Here is a 16,732-nt window from a genome sequence, read left to right as displayed (position 1 = left end):
ATGAATAAACATCAGTGAAAAGACATGTAGAGTTAGTACACATAGACACAGAACTGTAATGTTATTATAGTAGCATAACATGTACATTCATGGAAATGCACAGAGAATTAGTCACAAATATTTACATCCTTCCTAGACTATAAGCTACAAAAGGGGAGGAGCTTGACCTCTCTGCACATAGCACCCTTAGCACCTGGCATCGACCTGATCATATGGGGAACAGCTGTCACTATTAGTGAATAAATAACTGGGATTTATATATGTAAGACATATATATATACACATATATATATTTAAATGTATAAATCAGAAGAATCATTCATCATAAATGCATTTAAATTTAATATTTTTGATCTTGCTTCTGAAAAAAATTTAAGTACTCATACTCATCTAGTTTTAAATAAATTACCATCAAGTTTGAGCCACCAATACAAAAAGGTACTTTTTACATGGGTGGCAATGTACTCATAATTTTAAAAATTCCTCCAATGTTCTACAGTACAGGTTTTTCTTTCTCTTCAGAATCGCAATTTGCTGAAAGGATAACAATTAGTTAAAGTGAACCAAGGTCAGATGCTAAAAGGAAGTAGCCAAAGTTGTATTTAGAATCTGCTGCTGTTTTTTAAAAAGTGAAGAGTTGGCCCTAATTCAAGTTTCTAGATATTAGATTAAAATATTGGGGCACAGTGTTCAATTTTTTTATTTAACTACAAGGTTTGAGATTAAACTAAAACTATGATGCTTCATATTATTAAAAGTACCATCTTAGAACATTTAATAAAAACAACAGATAACTTTAATAATAGCACAAGTACAGCTGACTTGCTGTGTTCCAAATACAGTGATAAGTGTTTTACCTAAAATTTCTCCAAGAGGTCAGCTTCACTGATATGAATCCTACTCTCTCTCATTATAGCTTAAGTTCATGAAAAGAGACCCAGTATATTTTAAATTAATGTTAATGAATAGCTATTAGTACCAGTGAGTTAAGACATCATGTTTTAACTAACAACTCTAAAAAATTTAAATTACACCAAATGATAACTTTCAATTTTTAAGTAAATACAGATTAATAGGAAGTTGTGAAGACAATATGGAGAGGTCTCATGTATTTCTCACCAAAGGACAATATAAAAACCAGGAAATTGAAACTGTCACAACCTCTGTGTAACTCTATGCTGTTTTATGTCATGTTTGTTGTAGCTGACACCCCAAGCAAATACATTGTCCATTACCACAAAGAAATTCCTTGTGAAATCTCTTCATAGTCACCTAACCACTCATAATTCCCAGCATCCACAAGTCTACTCTTCATCTCTATAATTTCTATAACATTTCTAGAATGTTCTCTAGATGGAATCATGAAGTATTTGCCCTTTTCCCACAGGACAGTGACCTTTAGATCTATCCAAGTTATTGTATGTATCAATAGTTCATTCCTTTTCATGACTAAGTAAATATACCGTGGTTGGATATATACCAGTTGTTTTACCCATTTCCACACTGAAGAACAATTGAACTGTTTCCACATTTTGACTATTACAAGAACATTATTACAGATATTAATTTATAAGGCTTTGTGGAGATGGAAGTTTTCATTTCTCTGGGATAAATGCCCAGAGGTGATTCTGCAGGGTCACATGGTAAATCTGTTTAATTTTTTAAAACTGCCAAACTGTTTTCTAGACTGACTGTACCATTTTACATTTTCACCATCAGTTTTTTGACAGATGCAGTTCTCCATATCCTCATCAGCATTTGGTATTGACCCTATTTTCATTTTAGCTATTTGATATGTGTACGATGATACCTCATTAATTTGTGTTTTTACAGTGGTGTATCATGTTGATGATCTTCTCCTGTGTTTATTTTCCACCCATGCAGCCTCTTTGGTGAATCATCTTTCATGTCTTTGCCTTTTTATAATTGGATTGATATTTTTCATAAAGTTTTGTGAGTTCTTTTTATTGTCAGGATACAAGTCCTTTGTCAGATGTGTAGGTTACCATTTTTCCCCCAACATGCAGCTTTGTTTTTTTCATTATTTTAATGGTATCTTTCACAGAGCAAAAGTTTTACATTTTGATGAAGTCCGATTTCCTGATTTTTTTCCTTTTAGGGTGTGCTTTGTGTGTGATGTCTAAGATTCCCCAAGCCTTAGATCCCAAAAGAATAATTTTTATTTGGTTAAAAACACTACAAAATTCTGTACAGTCTGATAATTAGATCTAAATTTAATAGTAATTAACATTGAACACTCAATATTGAATCAATAATGGGAATGACTGTATCAATACTTAGTATGTTAGGAGAACCTTCCTTAAACACATCTGTGAACACCACTCAGACTCTCCTAGATGACCCTTATGTGCCCTTCTTTCCCTATTCCCCTCTAACTGAATGATTGGGACCTGACACCCATTTCCCAGGTTTCTGAATGCTTCCTGCATCTCTTGAGAAAGGATGGAGTTGCTGAAAAGGCTGAGGCCAAAGTGATCGCTGATTCTCAATTTATTACTCAGCCAAGCTTCCTGGACAGGCCGAAGTAGTGACAGCCTGCTGCTCAGCTACTCTCTCATCTCAGACACTTACTGCTTAAGAGTCACTGGCTGGTGCCATTATGAGAACATTTTCCAGAATATATGATCTTAGAAAAGGGGGATTTTGCAACCCTGCTAAAGAGTTTATCAAGTCAAGCACACTTTCAAAGAGGCAGTTAAAAAAACCACTTCATAAAAGAAGTAAATGCCATGGCTTATGTCCATAGATACATCTCTGGTGGAAAAATAGGTCAAGAAGAAAAGATAATATTTCAACAGGAGAGTTTGGGATGATGGGGTTATGCAGATTAATACATTGGCACCAGTGGTGAGCCCCTTCTAGGTCCTGCACCCACACATGCGAGGGTTAGATTCCGAATTCACAAGGACACGTGTGTCATGACCATTTCTTATTTTCAGCAGCTGGATAACATTTTTCATGTCCCCAAGAACTTTGAACAAACTGCTAAGTAATTACATTCCGACAAAATGTATAATGCCACCAGGTCTTTCATTTATTTATTATTTTATTTTTTATTTTGCCTCTGCTCTCACTGACAATGGGAGCAATCCCTCAATCAGAAGTGAAGTGTGGGCTGGGGTTGTAGTTCAGTGGTAGAGCACTTGCCTAGCATGTGTGAGGCGCTGGGTTTGATCCTCAGCACCACATAAAAATAAACAAAATAAGGCAGTGTGTCCATTTACAACTAAAACATCTAAAAAGAAGTTAAGGGTGAGGTTTAACAACTTTATGTATAATTTAGTTTTCTGCATTATACTTCTTCACTTTTTGTTTTGTATGAGTTTAGGAAAGTACAGCAGTTTGTCAGGTCTATGAAGACATCAAATATTTACACCTGTTTCAGCTCTCCCTTTTTCCCTACAACTTCTTTCATTAGAACTGTGCACTCAAGTTAAGTTAGCTGTTGTAAAATATTATAAAAGTTCATCATGGGAGACAGGAGAGGCTATTGTAGTTTACACTGCTTCCCAAATTAAAAACTTTTAGGAAACCTTGGTTGTTGCACACATGTTGTCTTTATAAAGAAGCCAAGCAGCTCTTTTTTCATTATATCCACTTGAGATTCATTTAGGCAGTTTCTTAGATTAGTGGGGTATGTACTGAAGAAACAGCTTTAGGGGGTTTACCTAAATAAGCTAAAGAAACTGTGTGGCCACACATTCAGAATGCTGAAATGAAGAAAAAATTATATCCCATAAAACCAAAATCCCATTTTGTAGATGTGCTGATATCCATACCCATTTCCATATCCATGTCCCTCCATCCTACTTCTCCCTCAACTCACCTGGATTTAAGAGCATAATGATGTATTGATTTTTCCATTAAATCATTGTCATTGAAGTCTTTCAAAGTACTTACTGTGCTATAAACAAAAATATTTTTTTAGTTTTCTGCCAGAGTAAGCACCAAAAAGTATTTTTAAAGGTGACTTTTTTATTAGCATTCCTATGACAATCAGTGCAATATTTCACTATGAAAAGAGAACTCTAAACACAAAAAAATCACACATGCACAAAAGCTAAAAAGCTTTAAAGAATCTTGACCACTTTAAACTTTGCCTTTACCCTAGAAGATTTTAGTTTGATTCTTAAAGTTTGTACAATTGTGAGACTGACTTAAAGAAATATTTTCATCTACATATTAAGCACTGGCAAGAAATTGCAGCATCTCATCTCCACTATACCTTGACCTGAGGCACATATGCACTGCTTAATGTAAACAAAGTATACAATGGTTTAAGTGCAATATGACTTTTCTTTGATTCACAATGCCAAAGGAAAAAATATGCATAGATCTTGCATGGCCTTCCTCTACAATACCTCTTCAGTACCAAACAGAGCAAATCTATGCTGAAGTCTGAGAGTCAATGCTTTCAAATAAAGTGAAAGTCATACAAACGAAACAAACTCAACTAGGTCACTGAACATGATAAAAGTTCTCATATTAACATCCTACAGTCAATTTTTTAATTCCCAACATTTTTACCATTTCTTTATATTTGGGGAAAATTAAGAATAAAAATTGATTAAATCTTGGCAAATCTCTAAACATTATGTTTCCTATTCCTGTTACTCACAATTAGAGGAAAATGTCATGCTTCCTCCTGCTATCTGACATACCTAGATGCCTGGCTCTTACCATTTCTCTGTTTCCACTACCCCTACAGGTGCTATAAGCCCAAAGTACAAGGGAGATGGGGAGGAAGATTCTACTTCCAGGCTGTACCCAAAGTATGTCATTAGCCTAGAGTTAGCTGTTCTGAGTTTAAGTCCCATCATCCCTCACAAGTTGGAGACATGGAAACCAAACTCTCTAAGCCTCAGTTTTCCTCAGGTACATACTGAGTGGGGCTGTAGTGAGTCTTCAAAGAAGAAAATACATGGCTTAGCTTAACACAGTGCCTGGACCATGCCTGATGCTCAACAATGCTAGTTACTATGATGATAAATACGTTGGTTACCCTCACCAGCACTATGAAGAAATCTACTACATTGTATAAACATTTTTTAAAATGAAGAGATTTTAAAACTGGTTGTTAAACTTCTGCATAACTGGCTGGTATTAATATATCACAAGAAGGTTCTACAAGGAGCTCCCTGTCCAAAATGGTCAACTGCCAATGCCTACTGATGTTAAGCACAGGAAATAGACACTTGTGAATTCCACACCAAAGGTAAAAGTTCTTCTACTTTGGAAAATATGCAGCCAAATTCACAATACTCAAGAGATAGATAGCAAATGTTAAATAGAAGTACATAAACAGAGGCTAAGATTCCACCACAATTGCTCTGATTTGCTGTGATCATTTGGAGAAAGAAGACATCATGGAGGGGCTGAAGGATTGCATGGTCAAGGCTTCAATGAGTAGGAAGGTCTTGAGCTGGTCTTAGGAGAATTGAGGAGAAGAACTAGGAAAGATGAAAGGGGAAAAGAAATGGGCTCCATGCAGAGGCAGGGGATTCCAGCAACAAAGACAGGGGCATGGAATGAGGGGAAAGTAAGAAGATGTCTGACCTAAGTGAGAGATAGTTCATCACAGAACAAGGGGATCCAAGGAGAAGTGGGGACAGAGCTCACCAATCTGGGGCCATAAACACCCAGTGCTCTAGGCATTGTGAGCTCCTAAGCACAGGGAAGTGAATACTATCTCAATGAGACTCCAAAATGGTCATGGTACAATAATGGAATCAATCAGATGTTGGTGCAATTTCTCTGGAGGTGATTTTAAAATGAAGAGACCAGTTCTGGACCTCAGCAAAAAGATCTATGTTTATCTTTATGCATACACACAGATGTGCACACATAATGTCATTGTCATGATGGCCCCTCAATTCCCTTTCATAGATAAGGAATTGGAGGTTTGGAGATGTAAACGAGAAGGGAAAGGGAAACCAAAGGCAACCATAGTGGAGTGTAACCTTTGGCAGCAGAAGGACCCTCTCCTGGAAATGTCTTGAAATGTTCAGACTTTCTGATCTCATTCATGCCTCAGTTGCACAATAGAATAATTCCTTTACTTGTCTGCCAAGCTCTGCACAAAGGAGAGGCTCTTGGAACCACTGAAGTGTTTTACATTTTCATTACTACCCTCCTCATAAATCAAGTAGACATAAGTGAAAGAGGGATTGCTTATTGATTTTTTATTACATATTTAATCAACATTTTTAAATGTAGTGCTAATTTTTATGCACTTTATTACTACACCTCCCAATTGCCAAATGCAGAAGAAACACATTTTGCACCATGACTGCAGGTTAGAAGGAGAATCACACATGTCCCATAAATGACCACTCCCCTAGTGATCCTGCATCCTGTGATGCCTAGAATGACATCCAATGTCAATCAAATCCCTCCTTGATTAATTATGTTATGCAAGTTCTTGACAATGATATTGGAGGAACATTCCCCGGGGACAGAAAAAACTCTTGACTCTCACCTGCCCTCATTCAAAGTTCTTGAGCTTTGCTTAACAGGGTTCTGGTACTTATAATAGTGCCTGTGTTATGTCTCTGAAGCTCTGAATATCTGATAGTACTTTTGAGAGCCCTTGATGGAAAAGAGGTTTGAGGTCTAATTATTTAACAAATGCTTAGGAGGATGTCAGTCTGAAAAATGGTCTTCCAAGAGCAACACCTGCACAACTCAGGCACTAATTAAATCAATTCTGACATAATGGCCAGTTCACAAGAATCATGACAGCTACTACTCAAGCAATTTGGGAGGGAAAACTATTGGAAAGAGTCACATGGGAAAAGCACTGAAAAATTCAATCATTTATTTTATGGGAACACTGAAGTCAAATATAGACTTAAAAAAAACACACTAAAGTTATCAGACCAATGCAGTAGTCATAGCTAAAACTCAATACACATAAATATAAAAGTTTTATTTTAGAATATATCCACTTCCATGTTCAGTGGGCCTACCCAGAAACACTTTAAAATGGTTAGGAGGTCAATAATATTTTTAGATCTGTGCCAACCTATAAACAAGAAATCCACCATGGAAATAAAACATCAAAATCCTAAACAAAGTAAAAGCCACCAAAAACTACATGAAATATTTACTTTCCACCACAAAGGATGAAAAAGCATGGAAAAGAATAATTCTAGTAAGTCAGTTCTAACTACAGGCATAAGCACCAACCCACTCATTGCTCTTTGAGCACAGTGACAATGGTTTGAGCATATGGGAGCAGGTTAGCTGCCATTCTTTGCAGAAGAGCTGCAGGATGCAGATGAAACATTATTATCTGCCTCTTCCAGCCTGCACTGCGCATTTGCAGGGAAAATGAGCAAATTCTATGGTATTTTGGCAAGAACTGTTCCATTAGCTTCTGATTATGTATCCAGCTTCATGTCTCTTCCTTTCTGGTCATGTTGCTTCTAAATACTGGCTATCTGGAATTGCAAATTAACTATTGTTTTGTGGTGCTGGGATTGAACCCAGGGCCTTTGTGCATGTTAGGTAAGCACTCTACCAACCAAGCTATATTGCCAGCCACATTAGAAGTAACTCTTAAAAGGACACATATACCCTCTGTGTACCTGATGAATTCCCCCAACCTCTGCTGACTAGGAGGATGTTTCCACAGAGAAGATCTTGTTTATAAGTTAGAGGTTTGAGACAAAGTTCTGAACGTTCTGTAATGGAAGGAGGAGAAGGAAGAGCAGCTGCATAGGGAGGTGCTACAGGCCTGGCTGTAGTCCAGGCTGTAGGCAGTGGTAAAAGAGGAAAAGAGGAGGCAACTGAGCAGAGGAGTGAGAATGTAGAACCCCTGTCTTTCAGAATCACTGTATTCATAGAGGACAACCTAGCTGGCCAGAGGCTCACAAAAATAATCAAATTCTAGAGAGATCCATGTAATACAGGGAAATCAAACAGATGTCCACCCCATTTTATACGTACATGGGCCAAGTAGCCCAAACTGGAAGATGAACACATACAAAGGGGTCTGCCATCAGATGAGGGAATCAACAACCCCTACTGCTAGAAAGCATCTCTGATAATGGGAGCAACAGGTGATGGGTATCTGCATGTGACTACGGTTATTAGTAACCAACAGCATAAGGCAGAAAGGACCATGTTCAAGAGAAACAAGGCCACCAATCGTATTGGCCTGTACTCTTGGAGCTGTGTGGAAACCAGAAAGAAGAAAAGATTTTGGGATGTAAGAAAGACACAATTTCTGATGGTTTTCCTAAGTACTTCTGTGAGAGAGAATGAGAGGGGTGGTCTGGGGAAAGAGACCAAGATTTTTTGACCTTTCAAAACCTAGTATTAATTGAATTAATTTTAGATTTTTAAACTTAATTGTGTGTGTTAACATTTCTATAGTGACTAGTAAAAGAAAATAGAGTACATAATCTACTCCAAATTCAGTAGAGAGACAAACAGAATGAGAAAAACAAAACTCAGCCAGTAACTAGGTTAGGTGGAGGGAGAAGTATAATAAAACACAGAGCAGACACAACATGTAATAGGGTGATGGAAATGTATTCAAATATGTCAGGAATCACCACAAACTGTACTGTAAGACTCCATTGAAATACCAGTCCAGTTACAGTAGCCCCCCCCCCCCCCACCTCTTTACTGTGGTTTTCGTTTCTGCAGTTTTCAATTATCAGCAGTCATCTGGAGTCTGGAAACATTAAATGGAAAATTTCAGAAAGAGATCACACTCACCTAAATTTTATTACAGGCAATTGTTAAAATTGTTATACTTCATTATGTCATTGTTATTAATCCTTTACTGTATCTAATTTATAAAATAAATTGTATACATAAGTATGTATGTATAGATAAGTAGTTATGCATAGGGTTAGGTACTCTGTGGTTTCAGGCATCCCCTTGGGTTCTTGGAATAGCTACATAGATGAAGAGGAACAACTCTATACACTATGTATTAGAGAAACAAGTTATAGCGAGGTTGAAAAAAAAATCAAGAGAAATAATAATTAGAAGGCAATTGGAACAGTTATATTGAAATTAGACAAAATAGAAAAGAAAAACTTTACAAAAGACAGTGTTATCAACTATTCAATGACAAAATATTCAATTCATCAGAAGAAATAATTCTAAACTTGTATTTAACTAACAATTTAGATTCAAAATATATGACTTAAGCCAGCCCCTTTAGGAACTGGTAGATTAAACACACAAAAGTCAGTAAATATACAGAAAATTTACACAAAATATGTAAGAAAACTGAGCATGTAAAAAGTTCTAAATAGTGTCCATGTATTTAAAAAATTTTTCTATGATTATAATTCAGTTAAGCTGGAAATAATAGACAAAAAGACAAAAAAGTCCTTCCCATGTTTCTAAACCACCCATAAGTCAAAGAACAGACCATAAAAAAATTTAATGATAATAGAAATACTGTTTGTCTAAACTCTTTGGGTGTAGGATAACTGCTTACAGAAAAAAATTGATACACATAAATACATATGTTAGAAAAATGATGACTGAAAATTAGTGTTTAGCACTGCATTTAAACATAGGAAATATAAAAGAAAATTAATAAGAGCAGAAGAAATAAAATAAATTTCTAAAAATGAGAGATTTCACTCCATTTATATATGATCTAACAAAATGCATAAATGCATTCTACAGTAATGTACAAATAAATAGAAACAAAAAATAAAAAATAAAGTAACAAAGATAATGTCTATAAAACTGACAAACTAATAATAGTAATATTTAAGAAAAAGAAGTCACAATTAAATGATATTAATGATTACCAAGGGGAGAAAGGAACATGAATACTGACAAATTAAGAAGACCAGAAGAGTATTAACAAATCCATGCTTTTAAATAAAAAAGACAATATACAGATTCCTATGAAAATATTAACTGTGAATATAAACTCAAGAAAACTAGAAATCAAGAATAGTACTGAAAAATTAGTAATGAATACATTAGCAAAAGGAAAATACCACATCTAGTTAGTTCTACAAGTGTCTTCTGCATAAATTCTTTTAGGAGAATAGAAAAAATATAGAATGCAATTTCATTCATTTTAAAAATCAAATATTTTTATTCTAAAACTGGAAAGTGAAATATGAGAATGGTAATAGTTATTGTTTAGATATTAGGTGTTCCCCAAAAGCTCATGTGTGAGACAATGCAAGACTATTCAGAGGAGAACTGATTGATTATGAGAGCCTTAAACCAATCAATGAATTAACCCCTAATGATGAATTAACTGGGTGGTAACTGTAGGCAGGTGGAATGTGGATGAGGAGGTGGGTCATTGGGGGTATATATTTTGTTGAGCTGAACCTAGTCTCTCTTCTTCCTGATCATCATGTGAGCCGCCTCCCTCTGCCATAATGTTCTGCCTCACCTCCAGTCCTGAGAAATGCTGTCTATGGACTAAGAACTCTGAAACTGCAAGTCCCCAAATAAACTTATCCTCCTCTAAAATTTTCCTTGTCAGGTCTTTAGTCACAGCACCAAACTTGACTAAAACAATAATGAACAGACTAGACCCATAAATGAACTTGAATAAAAATCATTGGTAAACTGCATTTGGCAATGCTTTATGTAGATCATGATCATTAAAATATATATTTTTTTCTCTGTATGAATAATTAACCCACCATGCTGAAATATTAAAGAGGATAAAATAAATAATTATATTGTATCTTAATAAATGCTGAAAAAGAATTCTATAAAACACAATATCTATCCATGGTGAAAAGTGTGAATAAATCAGGAATGGAAGGGAATTGCCTTACCCTAATTATAACTGACAGTTAATCATTTAAAGCCTTTCCTTCCTTAAAATCAGGACCTAGTCAAGGATGCTTGTTAACCTAAGTATTTGGGGATGGGTTTGGTGCTGGGAAGTTCCTGCTATCCCCAGTGGAACCCATGTTTGTCTCTGAAAAGAATAAGTGTCTGAGATTGGAGCTACAGATTACATGAAAGCCCTGAAGTGTCATTTACAGTGGTATCTACATAAATTACCATGGCTGACTCTCCAGGGAGGGTGGGCTCATGTCCTGCATTCCCTCACACTGACCCAAATGTCCAGAAGCCATTCCTCAGGGTGGAGGGAAAAAGACATAAAAGTTGGTCACATTTTCATTGGCCATCCTGGAGGTTACAGGCTGATTCTTTCCCTCCCCCATCTGTGTCTGACCTTTCTAAATGTTAACAATGGAAGAAATTGGAAGCAGCTTCAATTACAAACCCAGAGTACCAGGACAATGTATCATCTTAGTTATGAATCTTAGAACCACTTACAGTATTGGCTCTTGGGAACTACTGGTTCTTAATCCACAACTGTTGTTTTCAAGAAGTTGAAGGGAGGCATTTCTAGGACTGTTCCAATAAGCCTGAGAGCCTTTGGGAGAGATTATCTTGGAAATTTTGACAAAGACTAAATGACTTGACTATATATACCTCACTTTAATTTTTTAAAGTGTCAAAATAATGTGAGTGAAGAGTCCAAGTTTGTAGAGACTGATAAAATCATATGAGACAGATAGTGACAGCTAGTGTGATATCCTAGACTTGCAGAGCTACAGTGACCCATAGGCACACCCTGCTTTCCACTTGTCATGGTGTTTCTGGATCCTGTTTTTATTTTAGGGGAGGGGGCTTAGCTATGTAATGAACTCTGCTTTTTATCATTTGCAGAGCATTTCCTCAACAAGCTCTTACAAATATGCACCATGTACTTATTTATTATGAGAACACTAAAGTATACTAAAATGTCTTTTAGTTTCATCCCAAACTGTTATTTTCTTATGCTTGTAATACTTACCTGCATTGGGTTTCATCTACTTAATTAAATTAATATTCAGTTCTTTCCACCTGTTAGATAGTACAGAGACTAGGAAGAAGTGGTTTTTTGTTGTTGTTGTTGTTGTTTTTACCCATATCTCATGGGCTCTTTTGTGTTGTCCTCAGCTATATGTTCAGTTCTTACATTTGTTTATTTTTACTTACTAAGTGTTTTCTGTCCAGTATTAACACATTTTTTGCTCAGTAAGACATGGTAACAGCTCTTTCCAATTACCAGTGTCCAGTTAAAATCCTTGCCCTTAACAACATTGGAAAATGTTACAGGAAATTTTAGGGTTTACAGCTGGCTATTGTTCACTTATTCATTCATCATCACAGGTGTCTTTAGATCACCAATTGTACTCAAGTCTTTGTGCTAGGACTGTGACAAATGTTGTCTAGAAATGTCCAGGGTACTCTACAAACCTATGTCAGGAGGGACTCTCTGCACGGGAACCAGGTGTGTCTTCCTGAGAATGTGATATGGAATATGAGACCTGAAAGAGAAGTCAGAAATGATATGCCAGGGTGCCCATCAGGTTCATTAATGAATGGAAAGGTGCTGCAGGTTCATTAGGTAGAAAAGCAACTTATAGAAAAGTCTAAAGATACATAAGTAGTGGTCATCTTAGTTAATAAAATTGAAAACTCTCATGGGAGGTTTGGCCAGCACTCAGCAGCATTAATTAGATTTATGGGCTTAATGTTGAGGGTGACTATTTTCTAGGCTAAACAGTATGGAAAATGTATGTAAATGTAATAGGAAATGCAGAAGGATCACACAATGAGTTTCATAATTTTGTTTCTGAATATCATTCAGTACCTCCAACCTAATTGTGTGCAATGAATGTTTATTGAATTGAACCTCATCCTTTTCTTCTAGGCAGAAATAATTATCACCTGAAAAGTTTTACAGACACGAAGATGCAGACCCAAAACCTGTGTTAACTAGTCAGACATGTCAGGAACAGAATTTTGAATTTATATTCTTATTCCTAAATAAAAGTTACATACCATGACCCTTCCATAGAGTACAGAGGCATAAAAGAATACCCTGGCATTATCCTAGAATCAACCATTTATTTATTTATTTATTTTAATGAGAAGAGATATTCAGAAAGATTACTTCAAATAAGACTTGGCCACAGTTCAGACTCCTTCAGGAAGGTCACTGTCGTGCCTCCTTGGAACACTTCTCTAGCATCTCATCCCTTAGGGTCAATAAGAACAGATCCCCTTTATCCTTTTCATCCATCTCCACCATCAGTCATTGCATTGGTCCATACTTGTGTCTTTCTCAGATCTCTAAACCATGCCCCACACTGGCTGAAGGAGCTTTTACTTTCCTGTTTCACAATCCATCCCAGCCTCATTGCCCTTAACATAAATCCAACTTCTCTTTAACATGCAAAGCCTCCAGCATCTAGGCACTTTTGGGGGCAGCTCCCCAAGCCATCCCCCAGCTTGAAACTATATATTTTTGTCCTACCTTAGCCTATGGGGCTATGTTCCAAGCTCCCCCATGGATACCTGAAACCATGTATAACATTGAACTATCTCTATGAAGTTATTTTTCCCTATACATACATATCTATGGTAAAATTTAATTTATAAATGAAGTACAGTAAGATATTAATAATAATAATTAATAACATAGAACAATTATAACAATATACCTTAATAAAATTGCCAGCATTATTATTATTATTATTCTCAGATATTGCAACTGTTGATCTGATAACTAAGACAGTTTCTAGGAGACTAATGGTTGGGTAGCATATACAGTATGGTCACACTGGACAAAGAAGGTTCACATCCTGGGTGGGTTGGTAAAACATTTTATCCACCATACTACTCAGAACAACATATAATTTGAAACTTACAAATTGCTTATTTCTGGAATTTTTCATTTAATAATTTTGTACTGCAGGTAAATGAAATCACAGAAAGTGAAACTGTAAAGGTTAATAGGAGAGCAAATAAGGAGGCAAGCACACAGATTGGCATACAGCAAGAAGTCTTCCATGGGAAAGCCAGTTCCATTTTTATTACCTACTCCAGGGTTATATCAAGCTACATTAGGTTACATTAGTACAGTTAGTTTTGTGCATGTGCAGTTCATATAACTTGCTTGCTTCTCACAGTCCACTAGTACCAAATGATTTTATAATAAGATAATGTCTCCAGGCCTCAAGGACAGAGGAGTTGCAGAGTGTTTCTCAGTGATTCAATCAGAAGGCTTTATTGTCCTGAAGAGTGTGCTCACTCAAGGACTTACGCTTCTCTGTACTTTGACATGGCCTGAACATCTACATGAATTAACACACTGCTCAGTGATGTCAGCCCCACTGAGTCCTCAGCCCCTTTAGGACAAGGACTGTCCTCTGTGATTTTATTTCTGTATTTCCAATCCTGGTTCTCTGCCAAAACCTCAATAAGTACTTTTTGTTTGTTTTTATGCTTCATAAAGACAATAAAAGTCTAGAAGTCTATTTAATGGGGAAAATAGTACTTGATTTGCACATGGGGTAGATCACTGAGGCTGAGACCCAGTAGATGGGCCCCTGTGGATTCCAGATAGAAAGTAGATTGTTTTCAAGTGAATACTCCCCATCTTCTTCCAAGTCAGGGGCTTTTGGTTGGGAGGCAGCTGATTTGACTGCTCAACAGTATTATCTCTTCAGTTCTCTCCAAATGTCCCTGGCTTCATTTATAGAAAGTGAAGCCCAGTCTCTCAGATGAAACAGTTTATACAACTTAATGTCTTAGAAATATGCCATCACACTTTCAAAGAATACTTTGGGCTTGTGTTCTTACCCTGTCTTTGACTAATTGTGTGACCCTAGTTCACCCTGAAAACTCTCTGAGTCTGATTATTTGTAAAATTTTGCATCAAATATGCATCCTTTTCCTATCACAGTATGGTCAGGAAGATTAATACAGGTGGAAATTCTTTGCAAGCTGAGGTTGTAAGAAAGTAAAACTATATTAATCATGTTTTTCCTACAAAACATGTTGACTAGATTACGGATCAGTCTCTTTTCCTTCCTTTTATGAATATGCTTAGAATTTCTAAACATTGCCTGTTGCCATTACTATTGTTCATCATTCTGTGAAATCATCAGACTTGTAGGAGACCTGTTGTTCCATCCAAACATCCTGGTCATAAGAGGAGCATTATTGGTTGGAGAAGTTACAAACTACAGCTCTTTTCAGCAAAGGAAGGTGCAAAGATGTTAAGAAGCATATAAAATGCAACCACAGCATGGAGTTGGATAAGCCTGGGTTCAGGTTTTGCCTCTTATTTGCCTGTGACCTTGGGGCTATTTGTGTAACATTTTGAGATTCATTCTCCTCATCAGTTAGAGGCAAGGAATAATATCCAAGGGAAAGGACAGCAGGAGAATGATTGACATGTACACAGCCAGGACATCCTGTAACAGCTGGAGTCTGTTCAGTCTTAGTGTGAATGCTATCCTGGCTAGTAATGATAGGTGTAAAGTATAGATAACATGGTAAGCCCTTTATCTTGCACACATCTTGGGACACCTTCTTGGTCCTGGTATTATATTCCTGAATCTCAATTATGTTCTTCTGAGCAGATTGTGATAGATAAGTAAAAAGTATGATAATAAAAATGAATCCTAATTGTTACTTGGGGTGAGGAGGCAGGGCATGCCAGGCTTCTGTTTTCTCTTTTATGAAGTGATTTTTAGTCATCCAGAGCAGCCTTCCTTGTTACATGCCAATTGCAGTACTTAGGCAGTTGAAGGAACTGAGGTTGGAGCAGGTTAAGAGACAAGCCCACTCTCACCCCAAAGCCATAAACTTTCTGAGTAACACTAAACTCTGAACTCAGATTCACAGGCCTCATGACTCACAGGCCCCCATCTCCTCCTCCAAACTGGATCCTTCTCTTCTCTGGTTCTCTGTTGTTCCCTTTCCCCTTGGTCAGGATACTTCTTCCCTGCTGGTTCTTTTGAAACCAATGTGGTCACACCATCTTTGCAGACAAGGACTCTGCTTGTCTTTACTCTTTACTCTTTTTCCTAATATTTAGGAAACACACTGGAACTTTGTGTTTAGATTATGATGAAGGGAATCCTTGGGGTTTATCCTTGTGGCTTAATTCTTAGGAGCAGTATTTTCTTTGTGTTATTATTTAAGTTATATTTGTTTCAAGTCAAGTACCATCAAAACCTCCTCAGTGTTTAGGCACTAATTTTGAGAACTTAGGTTAGACAAAATTGTTTTAGAGAATTGGATTATTTTAATTAAACTTTTCAGTCCTTCATTGTTGGCATTGATCTTCCTTTTCCTTTGGCCATTTTTAATTGTCCTCAGAGTCAAGAAAAAAAGTACCAGTTCTTCTGAGATGATTTTAAGTAGATTTTTAGCTAGTGCTTTTAGTTATTGAAGAAATGTGCCCATCGGAGCATCTTAAACCATTTGACCTAAATGCCTTCTGTCTCACTTCTGAATCCTTGCTAAAATGTTCTAACCCTTGGTGAAATTGTTTCAGGAAAGGAACTCTTGACTTTCCGCCTAGTAATTTTCTTTTTGCATTGAGATATACATAGTCACAAAGATTGAAATTCCATTAATGATAAAACTTTAGTTTTTACATTTGGCATTACCTTATTGATTTATTATTACTATGGCTGAGTTTCTCCAGTGTGTGTTAACAGAAAGTGCTAATTCCCCTGACCACCTCATCTTCCTCCCCTGCTTTTAGGTAAGTTTTATGTATTAAAAAAGTAAGACTCTGAATTCATTTACTGCCAGGAAACAAAGATCATTTTTATTAATGTTGCTCCTTGGATGACAGTGTCAGTCATCTCTTTGAAATTCATTTTGGGAAGGAAGTTTCTTC

At 36.5% G+C, this 16,732-nt stretch overlaps 1 pseudogene across 1 annotated transcript in view; it reads left to right on the top strand.

Moving 5' to 3' along the window:
- LOC306642702 (olfactory receptor 2T27-like) overlaps window positions 1–16,732 on the top strand; it is a 40,458-nt pseudogene that overhangs the window by 5,135 nt on the left and 18,591 nt on the right. The gene's annotated exons all lie outside the window — the stretch shown is intronic.

Source organism: Sciurus vulgaris (genome assembly GCF_902686455.1).
Source record: "Sciurus vulgaris genome assembly, chromosome: 13".
Taxonomy (NCBI): Eukaryota; Metazoa; Chordata; class Mammalia; order Rodentia; family Sciuridae; genus Sciurus; species Sciurus vulgaris.
Note: the sequence above shows the minus strand (reverse complement) of the source record. Positions and strands in the feature narration are given on the sequence as shown.